The sequence below is a fragment of the Dendrobates tinctorius genome, unplaced genomic scaffold (assembly GCF_039654945.1).
Source record: "Dendrobates tinctorius isolate UK_male_01 unplaced genomic scaffold, ASM3965494v1 ptg000007l, whole genome shotgun sequence".
NCBI lineage: Eukaryota > Metazoa > Chordata > Amphibia > Anura > Dendrobatidae > Dendrobates > Dendrobates tinctorius.
In genome coordinates, this window is record NW_027361675.1 from 30,354,873 (window position 1) to 30,368,346 (window position 13,474).

The 13,474-nt window shown below is 40.6% G+C and overlaps 1 protein-coding gene across 1 annotated transcript in view; it reads left to right on the plus strand.

Moving 5' to 3' along the window:
- The window catches only part of LOC141085972 (uncharacterized), a 104,155-nt gene that overhangs the window by 77,845 nt on the left and 12,836 nt on the right, over positions 1-13,474 (plus strand). The gene's annotated exons all lie outside the window — the stretch shown is intronic.

The following is a 13,474-nucleotide window of genomic DNA, read 5'->3' on the forward strand; positions in this document are numbered from 1 at the left end:
CCTTCTCTCCTCTCCCACCGAGGTGAGCGGTCAACCCCTCTTCCCCTGTGAGACCCCTCTCAGCTGGTATTCTCAGGCTGGTAAGAGGCCATGGATATTGGCCCCCCAGCCTAAAAAACAGCAGCCCACAGCCACCCAGAAAAGGCGCCACTTTGCCCAGCTCTTCCCACTTGCCCTGTAGCCGTGGCAAGTTGGGTAGTATTTGTGGGGTTGATGTCACCTTTGTATTATCAGGTAACATCAAGCCCACGGCTTAGTAATGGAGATGTGTCTCTAAGACTCCTATCCATTACTAATCCTATAGTTGTATGGTAAATAAAGACACGGCCATAATAAAGGCCTTTAATTGAAAAAATAACAGACTCCTTTAATATTCTCAATTAAACCTTACTTATGACCTCACCTAATTTCACCGAAGCCCTTGTTCTCCTGTAATAAAAATAAAATAGAAGAACAGCAATATACCATACCTGTCAGTCGTTCTGTCCCATACCGTAATCCATTTTTTGGGGGCTAAATAATTTTCAACCTGGACGGTGCCAAGATGCGACCGTTCCGGCTGAGAACCACTGATGAATGAGCTACTGTGAGCGCAGCATCATTGACCTGTGGTGACATCATCAAGGTTCCCAGCCGGCCTGAACTGCAGTGACCTCAGGACCGTGGGAAAAAGTCAGTGATGAGGTCACCGCAGTTCAAGGTCAGTGTCTTCACAGCAGATCACCGTGAGATTTTTTAAGCTGGAATGTTTAAGAAAATGAGTATGATTTCCCAGAAAGATTCGACAGAGATTGTTCAAGGTCAGGAACTGAACTTAATCCCAAGACTGTTGAGCACTGCCCAGAGATAGAAAGAATGAGGAATAAACTGCTCACACCCAACTAAGTCCCTGATCCGAGCTAGGTTTAGGCAGGGATGGAAATAGAAATTGTGGGGCCCCTTTAGCAGAACTACTAATCAGGCCCCCCTCCCCCCAAAAAATAAAAAAATAAAGAAAAATTATGTTCTGTGGGGGCACAGAACATATCCCACAACTTTGCAGCTTTTACAGAGTAACGTTCTTCCTTTTCAGGCCGTAGATTCTCTTTCATTGCCCCCATAAAGTATGATGCCAACAAAAGTGCCCTCAAACACAGTATACCCACACAATGAATTCCTACACAACACCCTATAGATGCACAGTATGATGACCCTACTGTACCCACCTGGCAAAGTATGTTGACCCCAACACAGTATGATGCCCCAACTGTGACCCCCTAAACAACTTTCCACACAATATAATAGCCCCCACACAGTATGATGGCCCCCACACATACCTCCACACTGTATAATGGCCCACCCCCACATAGCCCTCCAAACATTATAATGGCCCTACATAGCCCTCCAAATAGTATAATGGCCCCCACATAGCCTCAAAACAGTATAATGGTTACATAGTCCTCCAAACAGTATAAGAGCCATCACACAGCCTTCCAAACTTTATAAAAGCTTCCACATAGCCCTCCAAACAATATAGTGACCCTCACATAGGCCTAAAAAACATATAATGCCCCTACATAGCCCTCCAAACAATATACGGTAATGGCCCTGCACAGCTTTCCATATAGTAAAATTGGCCCCACATAGCCTTCTATATAATATAAGGTCCCCACAGCCTTTCATATCATATAATTGGCCCCACACTGCCTTCCATACAATATAATGAGACCACATAGCTTTTCATGTAATGTAATGGGCTCCACATAGCCTTCCATATAATGTAATGTGCCCCACATAGCCTTCCATATAATATAATAGCCTCCACATAGTCTTTCATATAAAATAATGGGCCCTACATAGCCTTCCATATAATATACTAGGCCCTTCATAGCCTTGCATGTAATATAATGTGCCCCACATTGCTTTCCATATAGTATAATGGACCCCACATTGCATTCCATATTATATAGTGGCCCCGCAGAGCCTTCCATATTATCTAATGGCCCCACGCAGCCTACCATATAATATATTAGTCTCCCCACAGTGTTCTAATTGATTAAAGAAAAACAAAAGCAAAATACTCACCTCTTCCCATTTTCCGCTGCTTTGCTCTCTTCAACGTCTCTTCTGCAGCTTTGCACTGCTTGGCACAGTGGGCACGTTTTAGACGCTGCGCTGAGGCGTCAGATGCAGAGGGAGAATGATGGGGGAGAGAGCGTCAGCTGATGCTCCCTCCTCCATTATTGCTTTAAATTGTATTGGCATCCAGGATGCCGATACAGTTGAAAGTGCGATGCCAGGCAGGGCACAGGTTCCCCCCAGACTTGCGTGCCCCATAGCGGCCACATGTCCTTTCGCCATTGACAGTATGCCACTTAGTTTAGGGAGTATACATTGCTTTTAATATAGCACTGATTGTTTAAAAAAAGAGCTTTACTCAATCTCCACTAATTCCCAGCAGCTCACATTCTGATGGTTAACTTGTTCTTGCTGATATCTAGTTCCTGGGGGCAATCCCGATGCCAGGAACATCCGGATACCTGCTCAGCCTAGCATTGGCTGAGAGAGGTCTCTTCTCTGGCCTTTGACTGCTCATTTCCATAGACTCCTATGGGATTTATTACTGTCAAGATTTTAACCTACTGTATTTTGAAATAATATATGCAGTCAGGGGTTGGTGGTGATGTAATAATATTTATGGCATTTGTAATAACCACTTGATGGCAACATAAATCTTTAGACAAAGAAAACAGTTGTATTATATTCCACATGGTGGCAGCCTAATCATACTAAGAAATAATGAATACCAACTCTCATCAGATTGGTATTCGTCTTTATAAATAAACTGGTCCATATTCTTTCATATTGCAAATATTTTTTCAATGGAATTACAATTTCTCCTGCATTTGAAGAGATTCTGTCAGCAGGTTTTTGCTACCTCATCTGAGAGTAGCATCATTTAGGAGCAAAGATCCTGATTCCAGTGATGTGTATCAATTACTGAGCTGCTTTTAGCAGTTTTGATACAATCACTATTTTATTTGCCACAGATCTGCCAGTACTGTAAATGCTGAATTCTGTACTACCCTGCCCACACCACTGATTGACAGCTTTCTGCTTACAAGTACACTGAGCATAGTTAGAAATCTACAAATTGGGGGTGGGAAAATATGGAGGACTACATGTCAGCAGATTTACTAGTCCTCTAGTGATAATCTCCTGTTTATAAACTAGTTATTTTTTTATCAAAACTACAGCAAGTAGCCTAATAAATGACACATGACTCAATTCAGGGTCTCTGTCCCTACATTATGCTGCTCTGTGATTATGCTGCATAAAACCTAGTGATAGATTCTCTTCAAAGAGAATCTGCTGTTTATTTGGGCATGTAGGTGATAGAAAGGTAAACAAAATATCTTGATACCTGCGATCCTATGTCCTGTTCCAGAGAAATCCATGTTTTTGAATATGTAAATGAGCTATTAAGATCTCCTAGCTGGCGCTGTTCTGCCTGAGAATCTGCCTCCAGAGTTTTTTAAATGAAAGGGGGCATTACCAGTGTGAGTCATGTAATGACTAAGAGTTTGCTCACGTTACCTCACTGCAGAGCTGTGTGTGATTACAGAGTGCCCAGAGTAGAACAGACATAAGATTGATTACATACACTTCATTAGCTTTCATCTCACACACCCAGTGTTTAGGTTTTAATTTCCATGGTTAGCCTGAACACCTCTGCGAGATTGTTACAGTTTCATCTTTATTAATTTTTTTATGACTCTTGCTAAAGTATTCTTCTTGTAGTCATCACCTTTCTGTAAAGAAATTATTCTTTTCTTTCATGTTTTGTGACATTTCTCTTCCATGTGGTACCATTGCTGACAGTTTGAAATGGGAAGGGGTTTTCTTAGTTAAGTAATGCCCTTTTATAGTGAACTGGGTACTGGACACCTGTTGTAGAATAAGTAGTCTTACCTGTGGTTGAGTTTTGCTATTAGGAAATGAAAGAACAGGTTGTAATTTGTAGCATACAGGAAGAAAAAGGAAAAAGATTTCTCCACCATCAGGAACACATTAGTAACAATTCAGTGCTGCAAGTCAAATTTAGGTATGAGGTAGCCAAGATGATTGCCCATGAAATAATGGTAGTCTCACACTTGAAGCCATAGTGGATGTTGAGATATGGAGCCTGAAAGTCAAAGTTCAAAACATTGTTACCCTTTTACTCGTTTGTGTACGTTCCCACAATTAGTTTTTGGTGATTTTTTTTTTACTCTGCATACTTTCAAAAAATGCAAGTAAACTATTGTACTCAATGGATGTAGAAATGGTGCAGAAAATCTGTGACATTAAAAACTCACCAACAGCTTATCGTTGAAACTGTTGTGAACGCTTTTGACCTGGCTTCATAGTTTGGGCTCCCTCTGGTGGTTGCTGCTGATAATGGAGCTGGTCTGGCTGACAGAAGTCAATCACCTGAAGAGGATGATTGGAGGTCAGGTGTTACAGACTGGAGAGATTTAAGTGAGCAACCTTCCCTCAGTTGTTGCCGGTGATTTGGTTTTCTTCCTGAGCATTTTGGAAGTCTGCTTGCCTCTTGCTTTGTCCTGCATCTTTCAGATAAGTTATTTGTCTGCTTGAATCTTTTTGCATTTGATCCATTTTTTGCTTTTCTCTGATTTTTGCTCTGCTGGTGTTAGTTCAGCCTTGTTCCCTGCTGGGACCTGTTCTTGACTCTGTTCCATATGCCACAGCTCATGTCAGTCCCTGTTATATCAGTATCTTTTGTTTTGCGTCCAGTTCACACCAGAATTCTGTTTTAGTGGGGCAGAGGTCGTGTGGCCTCAGTATTTTTGCATATCAGACATGTTGGACTTTTTCTTAGGGTTTTTTGCGTGATTGCAGAAAGTATCCTTTCCTGTCCTGTTCTATTTAGACAGTTTGGGCCCAATCATTTGTTTAATCTATTTTCTGCCTGTGTTTTGTGCCTCATCTTGTCTCACCAGCAATATATGTTTATTTGGGGTTCTACTCTGGGGCAGTTTAGCTTTCCCCTTTCTCTCTTTAGGCTTAGTAAATTCTTTGGCTGTGCCGGGGCGTCTGGAGCATCGTAGGTACGTCCCACGGATAATTCTAGTTGTGTTGTCAGTTTAGGGGTCTGCTAAGTTACCAACCTCTCTGGTTATCTGGTTGCCTAGCCTATTCCCCTGCTCTCCTCCTCGGCTACCTAATCATAACAGGAAACATAACCTTATACTTTAATTGGGGGTGTACTCATTTTTTCAATATGGTCCTGAATTAATTTGTTAGGAAAATAACAAATCTTGTTTGCTATCAATGGCTAACATTTGTGGGAGTATTTTGTAATATTGTATCCTGTTATGATTGGGTCACCGAGGAGGAAAGCAAGACCAAGCTAAGCCACAGAAAACCAGAGAGGTTGGTAACTAAGCGGATTGCAGACCCCTGATCCTATCCACACAACTAGCAGTAGCCGTGGAGCGTACCTACGATGATTCTAGATGCCTCGACACAGCCGGAGTACTAAATAAGCCTAAAGCAAGAAAGGGGAAATCTAAACTGCTCCAGAGCAGACCCCCAAAGGAATAGATAGCCCCCAAACATATATTGTCGGTGAGACAAAATGAAAACACAAGCGCAGGTAGGAAAATAGGCTGAGCAAATGATGGAGCCCAAACTAACTAGACAGGACAGGAAAGGAAAGACACTGTCTGCAATCACGCAAAAAACCCTGCAAAAAAAGCCCAACACGTCTGATAGAAAAAACACTGAAGTCACTAGACTTTGCCCACTATATCAGCACTCTGGTATATTCTGAAAGCAGAGCAAAGAGAGGCCAATCTAATAAGGGACAAAAACAAACTGGCACAAACAGTAACATAAGGATGGAAATTCAGCACAGCCCCAGCCGGGGCTGGCTGACCACACAAAACTAAAGTAGACAAAACCAAATCAAATGTGAACAATAGCAAAAGAACACTTAGCTTGAGCATGCAGGGACTGAGCTGGAATCTAAGACCTCAGGAGGCAGGAAAAAATCACCAGCAGGGATAGAGGGAGTTGGCTGTCTTAAATCCAATCAGAAACTCCAGATGTCCAATCATCCTCCTCATTATCATGTGGCAGACATCTGTTAATTAGATCAGCTCCATTACCTCCTGTAACCACCAGAGGGAGCCCGGAAAGAGAACTCACGACCCCACTATCAATACAACCAGCTCCACTACCTTCACTAGTAACCAGAGGTAGGCCAGAAAGTGAATTCACAACAGTATCCCATAGGAAATGTTGATTCTGAAACTTTAGGTTTTCTGAAAAATCTGTTGGGGAGTGCTCATTTATGCTGAGCACTGTATGTACAGTCATGGCCGAAAGTGTTGACACCCTTGAAGTTGTTCCAAAAAATGAAGTATTTCTCCCAAACAATTATTGCAATTACACATGTTTTATCATACATATGCTAAATTCATTTGTGCGTATTGAAACAATACAAAAAAACTGAGAACGCAAATTGGACATAATTTCTCACAAAACCCCAATACTGGGCCGGACAAAATTGTTGGCACCCTCAAATTAATGTTTGGTTGCACACCCTTTGGAATAAATAACTGCAATCAATAATTCCTATAACTATCAACAAACTTCTTGCACCTCTAAATTGATATCTGAAGGGTGCCTTTTCCTAGCAGTAATTTTAAGCTCTCTCCATATATGTTCAGTAGGATTTAGATCCGGACTCGTTGCTGACCATTACAAAACTCTCCAGTGCTTTGTTTCCATCCATTTCAGGGTGCTTCTTGAAGTATCTCTATTGTCATTGTTCTACTGTGGAAAAGCCATGTCCTAGGATGCAAATGCAGCTTTCTTACACTGGGCACAACATTGCGGCCCAAAATACTTTGGTAATCTTCATATTTCACTCAGTGCCAGAGGCAGCAAAACAACCTCAAAACATCTTTGAACCTCCACCATATTTGACTGTAGGTACTGTGTTATTTTCTTTTTAGGCCTCATTCCATTATAGGTAAACAGTAGAATGATGTGCTTTACCATAAAGCTCTATCTTGGTCTCATCTGTCCACAACACACTTTGCCAGAAGTAGTTTGGTTTTCTCACTTACATATTGGCAAATTGCAGCCTAGCTTTTTTATGTCTGTGTCAGTAGTGGGGTCATCCTTGGTCTCATGCCATAGCATTTTATGTAATTTAAATATTTGGGCTGCTAATCCACAATTCGGACTGTCCTTCGTTGCAACCTTTCATCAATTTTTCTCTGCCATCCACATCCAGGGAGATTGGCTACAGTGCCATGGGTTGTAAACTTTTTGATTATGTTGCACAACGTGGACAAATCAACATCAAGATCTCTTGAGATGGACTTGTAGCCTTGAGATGGTAGAAATTGTTTAATAATTTTAGTTCTCAAGTCCTCAGACAGTTCTCTTTCTGCTGTCCATGCTTAGTGTGGCACACACACAATACAAAGTCTGAATCAAATTCTCCCCTTTTCATGTGGTTTCAAGTGTGATTTTCATATTGCCCACACCTGTTACTTGCCACAGGTAAGATGTTTACCCACAATTTTGGAAAGATGACAACAATTTTGTCCAGCCTATTTATGGAGCTTTGTGTGGGACATTATATCCAATTTGCTTTTGTTCTCAGTTTTTTTGTGTTGTTTCAATACACAGAAAGGAAATAAACATGTGTATGACAAAACGTGTAATTGCAGTAATTTTATTGGAGAAATGCTTTATTTTCTGAGACAATTTCAAGGGTGCCAATACTTTCAGCCATGACATATATATTTAAAATATGTATGTAATGTGGGGTTTTGTAATGTGAGAAAGGAATGACTTATATAGATGCTAGCAGTTGTGCCGAGACATCCAAGCAACAACAAGCTGGGAAGGGAAGCCAGATTCAGAAGCTGCCCTGGTTGCTATAGGAATCTAGTTACACCCCTGCCATAAAGTACTAAATTCAGTAGTAATGGTATTTTATTGTAGCTGTTCTATAAATGAAGATTATTATTATTTATAGTAATTTCTGTTTCCTGCTCCTTTCATGTTTCTAACTGACTTTTAGTAGAACATTTATTAATTTTAAGTACTGTCTGCCCGATAGTTCATAGCTGACAAAAGCCGCAGTGCCTCCATCTTGAGAACATTATAAAATCTAGGTGAATATTATGCCGAGACTATCATCTGGCACAAATTGAAAAGAAACATTCACAGATTATTCACTTTTGATTCTTGATTGAGTTTTTGATTCATTATGCAGGCATTGCTGAAGTGCATTAGTAAGGTAGTCAATAGCTGATAATAAGGAAATGTCAGCACAGAAGGAAAGTGATGGCAATGATACTTATTGTACTTTTGTTCTTCCCTGCAGATCAACATTAAATATTAATTCAATACATTAGCAGGCGATGCATGATCTCTCACGGTTCTAGCTGGTAGGATTTCCGCTAGAGTCACACTTTTGTTTGCCATGTACCGATGCATTAGAGATTAATTATAGCATAGAACATGGTGAAATCTAGACATGTTCTTCATTTCTAAATGTAGAAAATAAAACTGAATGCTTTTCACAATAAACTGAGATGCCAAGAATGTTCAATTATATATAGTGGGGAAAAAAAGTATTTAGTCAGTCAGCAATAGTGCAAGTTCCACCACTTAAAAAGATGAGAGGCGTCTGTAATTTACATCATAGGTAGACCTCAACTATGGGAGAGAAACTGAGAAAAAAAAATCCAGAAAATCACATTGTCTGTTTTTTTTCATTTTATTTGCATATTATGGTGGAAAATAAGTATTTGGTCAGAAACAAGCAATCAAGATTTCTGGCTCCCACAGACCTGTAACTTCTTCTTTAAGAGTCTCCTCTTTCCTCCACTCATTACCTGTAGTAATGGCACCTGTTTAAACTTGTTATCAGTATAAAAAGACACCTGTGCACACCCTCAAACAGTCTGACTCCAAACTCCACTATGGTGAAGACCAAAGAGCTGTCAAAGGACACCAGAAACAAAATTGTAGCCCTGCACCAGGCTGGGAAGACTGAATCTGCAATAGCCAACCAGCTTGGAGTGAAGAAATCAACTGTGGGAGCAATAATTAGAAAATGGAAGACATACAAGACCACTGATAATCTCCCTCGATCTGGTGCTCCACGCAAAATCCCACCCCGTGGGGTCAGAATGATCACATGAACGGTGAGCAAAAATCCCAGAACCACGCGGGGGGACCTAGTGAATGAACTGCAGAGAGCTGGGACCAATGTAACAAGGCCTACCATAAGTAACACACTATGCCACCATGGACTCAGATCCTGCAATGCCAGACGTGTCCCACTGCTTAAGCCTGTACATGTCAGGGCCCATCTGAAGTTTGCTAGAGAGCATTTGGATGATCCAGAGGAGTTTTGGGAGAATGTCCTATGGTCTGATGAAACCAAACTGGAACTGTTTGGTAGAAACACAACTTGTCGTGTTTGGAGGAAAAAGAATACTGAGTTGCATCCATCAAACACCATACCTACTGTAAAGCATGGTGGTGGAAACATCATGCTTTGGGGCTGTTTCTCTGCAAAGGGGCCAGGACGACTGATCCGGGTACATGAAAGAATGAATGGGGCCATGTATCGTGAGATTTTGAGTGCAAACCTCCTTCCATCAGCAAGGGCATTGAAGATGAAACGTGGCTGGGTCTTTCAACATGACAATGATCCAAAGCACACCGCCAGGGCAACGAAGGAGTGGCTTCGTAAGAAGCATTTCAAGGTCCTGGAGTGGCCTAGCCAGTCTCCAGATCTCAACCCTATAGAAAACCTTTGGAGGGAGTTGAAAGTCCGTGTTGCCAAGCGAAAAGCCAAAAACATCACTGCTCTAGAGGAGATCTGCATGGAGGAATGGGCCAACATACCAACAACAGTGTGTGGCAACCTTGTGAAGACTTACAGAAAACGTTTGACCTCTGTCATTGCCAACAAAGGATATATCACAAAGTATTGAGATGAAATTTTGTTTCTGACCAAATACTTATTTTCCACCATAATATGCAAATAAAATGAAAAAAAAACAGACAATGTGATTTTCTGGATTTTTTTTTCTCAGTTTGTCTCCCATAGTTGAGGTCTACCTATGATGTAAATTACAGACGCCTCTCATCTTTTTAAGTGGTGGAACTTGCACTATTGCTGACTGACTAAATACTTTTTTTCCCCACTGTATGTTGTTTAAGCTAATTGGGAAAATTAAAACCTAGACCGTTCTTCAATTGACTTATGTGGGACAGGGTCAAATAGACAATTATTATTGTCTGTGGCTGTGCACATTCAATTGAAATATGTTCTAATTGGCTTCAGTTGTTTGCTTTATGTTATGCGGGCTTATAGTGTCCATACACCTTAGATAGCGGTCTCTCTCCCATCTCCCACCCTTATACACATTCATGCACAGCTGAGTGTGCATGTGTTTTGAATGGGGAGAAGGGTGTAAGCCGCTACCTCTGGCAGCAGCTGGCCTCTTGAGTGAACAAAAGGATTGGTCGTTGAATTTCTACTGATCCCAAGCTGATCCTTCTTTTCCCTGACTTCATCTGTCAGGATAAAGTTTACAGACCCCTGTAGAATTTATGTTTGGCCTATTCCACCAATTTTTTTCTCTATGCCTAAAGGGGATTTCAGACAATGTAAACATGTTTTCTTTTTAATAAATATAAGTCACATTAGGAAAGATAAGATTCACTAAAATTGATTTACAGTGAAGAGCAAAACGGTCACAATGTTTTGAACTTTTGACTTTCAGGCTCCAAATCTCATTATTCACTTCTACTTTGAACCTGGGACTGCCATCATTTTATAGACAAACATCTTGGCTATCTCATTCTTAAATTTGACTTGCAACTATTTGGCATGTGATTAATTATGCAGATTCCTTGTCATGTCAATTCATTCTTACTGTTTTGCTCCGAAAGATCTAAATTTTAATTTTGTTAGTATTTTGTAAATCTACCTTTTGTTTTTCAACAACAATGTCTGACTCCTTCTGGGCATGCTCTCAGTCAGATTCAAAGGTGTCAACCGAAGTTTGAACTCGGGTCTCTTCTACACATTCCCAACGTTGGTGCATACTAGTCGACTCACTTGGGTATCTATACAGTTTTTCTTCAATTCTACCCACAAGTGTTTGATTGGGTTAAGGTATGGAGACTGTGGGGGCCAATCCAGCACCTCTACTTCATTGTCGCTGAACCATCTCTCGCCAATCTTGACCTATGTTTCGTGCTGTTGTCCTGTTGGAACACTATGTCGTCCTTCTCATATCCATAGTACGCAAGTGTATGAAGTAACTCATCTTGTAGGATACTACTCACATATAAATCAGCTTTGAGATCACCGTCAATCCTGGTCAAGTATCCAACACCATATCATCAAGTTACCGAACTTGACATTTCCATCAATTTCTCAATCTGTTAGCACCTTTTTTCCCTTGTTTCTTTCAGACCCATTTGCACGTATCAGAGACTAGTCAATGTGTGTCTCACAGTGCTGGCATCGACGACTGTGATCTCACTATTATGAAGTATACGAGTCACCTCAACTGCCGTGTTTGTCGCACCAGAACTTATAGACCTTGGGATGAACAGACTTGTTGACTTCAATATTTCACCTGGACGTCCACCTCTTGGCTTCTGAATTAATGGGCGGACTTCATTTCATGTTCTTCTAACTGTCATGACACTCACATGATGCAATTTGGTAATTTTTTTGTCCAAAAGAAAGTTATTGATGAGCTGGATGATGTTGTTTCTCTTTTCTTGGGAAATCTTCATGGCTGCTCCTCAATTCGAACCAATGATCTTTCACTTGGGAATTAACCTAATAACACACTGAGCTATTAGGAAATGTGAAAACAGATTGTATTTTGTAGTATTCAGGAAGAAAAATATTTTTCCATCACCAGGAGCAAAATAGTAAATGCAGTGACATGAAAAGATTCTGCAAAACTAATCATATGCTAAATAGTTAAATTTATTTACGAGATAGCCAAGATGATTGTCTATAAAATGATGGTAGTCTCACATTTTCAGCAGAAGTAGATGGTGAATGAAAGTCAAAAATTCAAAACATTGTAACCCTTTTGCTCATCAGTGTAAATATGTATAAGTTTTTGAATTATACTTAGACTCTTTACCATGTGTTTTTTAAAACTGTGCTTTGGAGTTCATTGTCTGTCTAAGAAACATTAATTTTACTCTGGAAAACTAAAGTAAAAAAAAATATATGGTACTGATCTAAGATGCTCACCATTAAGGTAAGTATCCAATGTTACACCTTGCTCTACATTTGCATCCAAATTCTTGTTTTCCAGGGCAATAATAACAACCTAAAGAACATGAATTAAAAAAACAAACCAGAAAAAACAGCCTTACCAACACCAAGTCAGATCACAAATGCATAAGCAGGATGCAGCAGACCCCTATTATAAAGGCAGCACAGGTGCAAAATACTGATGAAAGCAGCCACGCACAAACCTAATTCATGGAGGGGGTGGCTGCCTAGTAAAAAATGCACACAAATGAAGCTTGAATAGTACGCCAGTCACACGGGTACATGTGATGCACAATGTCCGACTTACAGCCTATTAATGATGCCCATAATATTATATCAGGCGGGCTGTCCAGCACTTTATGAGTGCACCCCACAAGGACAGACACCCCAGTTCAACCAACAAAAAAGGGCTCGTCAGCATCATGCAAAAAATGAATAAATTTGCAATAAAAATTTGAAAAAATGAAAAATAATGTATATGATAAATACATTACATTAGGTATTGGTTGATATTTTGGCCAAAATAGACAAGTTCGCAACCCATGTCAAGGGTCCACACGCATCACACACACCTGTGTGATTAGCGTTCTATTCAAGCCTCATCTGTGTTAATTTTCTACAAGGCAGCCACCCCCTCCATGAATCGGTAGGTTTGTGGATGTCTGCTGCATCCTGCACGTGCATTTGTGATCTACCTTGGTGTAGGTAAGGCTGTTTTTTTTTCTGTACTGCAATAATAGCCTTCTTCTCCAAGAAACAACTTGCTTCCCATTGAAATAGGGTGCCTCTGCTTCATAGCCTATCTCTTCACATTATCCTTGGATATCTAGAATGAAATGTGGGCAAGTGAGTTCTCCAATGATAAGAAGAAACTATGACCTTGATTCATGATTTGCTGTTACTCCAGTTTTTCAGAGTAATTTGCTTCTTTGTCATGGCTTTAGCAAATGCTCCTTATTCTCTATACATTTAAGAAAGACAATGTAGACAGCGCGAATGGCTGAGCGTGACAGCATGGAAGTCAGATAGCTCAGTGGCTCTGAGCAAGTTGTGCCGTCTACATCAGCATAACCGCTCAGCTCAATTGTCTGCAGCGCTGTCAACGTGACGTTAGTGCTGCATACACCAGGAGCAGCC